Genomic DNA, 3,985 nt, shown 5'->3' with positions numbered 1-3,985 from the left:
ATGGAATGCTCCCAGCCTTGCAAAGCCAACACAGCCGCTGTGTTAGAGCAGGAGGGGTCCGGGGCCTCTCTCTGTCTGGGGGCTCAGCCAGGTGAGCCTTCACCCTGAGAGGCACAGGATGTTGAGTTTCCAGCTGGGCATTGCTGCCAGGGCAGGGCATGGTAATCCTCCCCACCATCTCATTAGCAGTTGAGAAGCCCGCACTGGTCTCCAGGGCCTGCCTGCCTGAGCTCACAGGTCTGGTCTCCTGGGCACAGAACAGGGCTGCAGAAAGGCATCCTGGGAGAGCTGTTGGAGGCGATCACAGAGGCTTATCAAGGGCTTGCTCTGTGCTGTCCCTCCGGGGAGGGAGGTATCTGATTGGCCCAAACCCACCACCAAGGGCAGTTCCAACCTAGACAGCTTTCTCCTCGCCAGCCTCTGTCCCCTTCCTAGGGGCTGGTGTTCCTGCTGCCTGGTTCCTAGATCCAAGACTTAAAGTAGCATTTGCCAGACTGCTCCTGGCTCTCAGCAGCTGGTGGAATTAATTGAGCGGGTACTAAAAATAAACAAGCCAGGTGCTGGTGCCCCATGCCTGGGAAGGTAAGTCCAGGAGCCTCTCATCTCCAATTTAAAATCAAGCTGGAAGTGGAGCTGTGACTCAAGTGGTAGAGCACTAGCCTTGAACAAGCTCCAGTCAGTATCAGCGCATGCACGTGCACACACGTACATGCACACGTGCACAAACAAAACAATACCCATGCTGCAAGAGCACACTGAGCAGGGCTGTGGTTATTTTGCCTTCTGGCAGATCTTTGGGAGTATCTGGGGACCATGTCTACTGTCACAGCTTGGAGAAGAGCTGACATCCTCTGTTGTCAGTTTGATGGGATGAGAAGCAGTTGTATGCATAAGGCAGGGTTTCAGGTGTGTCTCTGAAGCTATTGTGTGCACGTGCACGTGTGCATGTGTGTGAAGACCCACCTTGAGTGTGAATGGCACCACCTGTAGGCTGGAGACCAGTGGAGTAAAAGTGGGGTAGGAGCAAGAGAAAAGAGGGGGAGGAGAGGGAGGAGGAGGAGATGACGCTGTTGGCTGCTAGCAGGAAGCTCCTGCTTCCTGGCCTCCAGATGAGGGGAACAGCCTCCTTCACCAGCTCCTCCTGCCATGGAAGGCGTCTGCTCTGCTCTGCATGGCCCTCGGCTCCGCTCAGGCCCTCTGTCCTCAGCCTTGGTGTGTAGTGCAGTCCCTGCAATCAGCAGGCCTGGGGTGGGCCAGGGCGCGTGTTCCAGCAGGTTCTCTCCCAGGTGGGCGGGCAGTTCTAGATGGGTGACCTAGTGAATGGGCCCCGGGTATGCAGTGTTTTCCTCAGAGAGGGCCTCTGCCCCAGGGTGGAACATGGCAGCCTCTGCAGAGGGAGGCAGCTTTGTGGAGAGGAAAGACCAAGGCCTTTCCATCTCTGATTAGGGCTTCCTCAACCTTTTTTTGGTGCCATTACTAGAGCGTGAACTCAGGGCATGCGTGTTGTCTGTTCCTGAGCTCTTTCACTCAAGGATGCTGCTCTACCACTTGAACCACACTTCTGTTTCTTTTTTATCGGTTAATTGGAGATGAGAGTCTCACAGACTTTCCTGCCTGGGCTAGTTTTGAACTGCTGTCCTCAGATCTCCGCTTTTTGAGTAGCTAGGGTTATACAAATGAGCCACTGGAGCCCAGCTGCACTTGATTTTTTTTTTTAATTGCCAGTCGTGGGGCTTGAACTCACAATCTGGGCACTGTCCTTAGACTTTCTCTCAAGGCTATCACTCTACCACTTGAGCCACAGCACCACTTCTGGCTTTTTCTGTGTATGTGGTACCAAGTAGTCAAACCCAGGGCTTTGTGCATGGTAGGCAAGCACTCTACCACTAGGCCAAACTCCTGACCCAGCATTTGATTTTTTAATGGAGCAATTATGATTTACTAAATGGGATTCTCAACATTATTGAATAGCCTCTTTAAAAAGTTCTACTTTCAGTAGTGCTATGACTCAAAATGGTAGAGCGCTAGCCTTGAGGAAAAGAAGCTCAGGGTCAGCACCTAGGACCTGAGTTCAAGTCCCAAGATCAACAACAGTAACAACAAAAAGGTTCCACTTTCCTATGTACAGATGAACTATACTGAGTGCCTTAAACTCAGGAAGAGGAGGAGGGGCCAGGGAAGAAGGGAAGGGGCAGGGGTGGGGGAAAAGAGGAAACGGAGAGAAAGGGAGTGGGGGAGGAGGGAGTGGATCTTGATTATTTTTAGAAGATAGGTCCATGAGGACAGTCCCAAGATCTCTGAGTACAGTCACCAAGGCAGGTTTCCCTGTGCCCTCGTGCCACCCCTGCCAGCAGCCGTCACCAGTGGCCCTAGGCAAATGGGCTATTGGCTTTGCATCCTGGGACAGGTCTTTTTCCTCATTATACAGGCTGCAGCATGATCACCTAAAGCTGCCGAAGGCTAACTTATTGGAGTCCCTGTTCAACAGTATGTGCTGTTTGCACACCAGCCACCACCTCTGCTGTTGCATTTGGAAGACACATGGTCCTTCTCCAGTCCCTGGTCCCAGCTGGTGCCCTCCACTCCTGTACTGGAGCAGTGTGCCACTGTCACCCACCCCTACCACTTAGCGGGAACATCAGGCATGTCCCTTTACTTTGCTGAGCTTCCCTTTGTGTGTGTTCCAGTACTGGATCTTGAACCCAGGGCCTGGGTGCTTTCTGGTCCTTTTTTTTCTGCTCATGGCTGGGGCTTCTACTAGAAGCCACAGCTCCACTTCTAGCTTTTTGTTTTTGGTGGTTAACTGGATTGGTCTCTTGGATTTGTCTACCAAGGCTGGCTATGAATTATGATCCTCAGATCTCAGCATCTGAATAGCTAGGATTACAGGTGTTTATCACCAGAATCTGGCTTCACTACATTTTTTTTACCCTCAAAGGTAAATGATCACCCAACAGAAAAAGGCAGAAAGCTCAAACTTCCCTTCCTACGTGGTTTCCCAGCCCAGGCTCCTTAGAACATTCCAGAGGGGCTGCGCTCCACATTCTCACCAGTGTCTAGGACGGTTTCAGATCCTTAAACCAGGAAATACTGATGACATGACAGCACCTCGTCAGCAGCCCAGGCCCGGGAGGCAGAGGCCAGGGGCCAAGCAGAGGCCAGGGGCCTCTGGCACAGTTCCTGTGCAGCGGAGCCAGCATGTCAGCCCCGGCCCTCTAAAACCCTGGAGTCTTCCTTCAAGCAGTCACCACAGCTCTTCTGTAGAGCAGGCATTGAGCGAGGGGCAGGAAGTGGGCAAGGCAGAAGAGCAGGGCGCCTACCGCGTGACTGTCACGGGTCCTACCCAGCAGAGCCTGCGGGAGGACTAGCATTTTTGGAGAACACCCAGAAGTGGCCCGGGACACACAATGGGCACTGTTCTTGGGAGAAGCCAGCATTGGTCAGGAATGACAGGGCAGGGACAGAGGAGAGACAGACAAGAGCCTGCCTGCTCTGGATTAACCTCGGATCCGGGCACGGATCCAGTGCAGGTACGGGGAAGGAAAAGGAACCGGAGGGCGGTGCCTGGTGAGTCCCTCCCCCGGGGCTCATTAAGCTTAGGCCTGAGGCTCACAGGGCAGGGCTGGCGGCCCTAACAGGCCCCTAGAGGACGCTGACAAGGGGTTGTCATGGTGACGTACCCTCAGGGACAGAGGCACCCATCCAAGAATCCACCAACACTTAAGACCGACTCCATTGTAGTAGCCATCTTTATTTGTAAAAATCCAGATAAAAAATGTATTCTTTCACTCTTTCCAGGTTTTCCTTTTTTACAAAAACAAAAAGGCACATAAAAACCTTCCCTCCTCTGTCCCTTCCCCTCCTCTGGTGTATTGTTTGTGTTTCAGGCACCCCCCCCCCCTCCCCGCAGCGGCACAGACATGCTGCATTCCCGGATTCCGGTTCCCACATGCTCCCGGGCTGACCCGGTGATTCCAAGTTCCCA

This window comes from Megascapheus bottae, chromosome 6 (assembly GCF_031878675.1).
Source record: "Megascapheus bottae isolate mThoBot1 chromosome 6, mThoBot2.hap1, whole genome shotgun sequence".
NCBI classification, from domain to species: Eukaryota; Metazoa; Chordata; class Mammalia; order Rodentia; family Geomyidae; genus Megascapheus; species Megascapheus bottae.
This window is presented reverse-complemented; position numbering follows the sequence as displayed.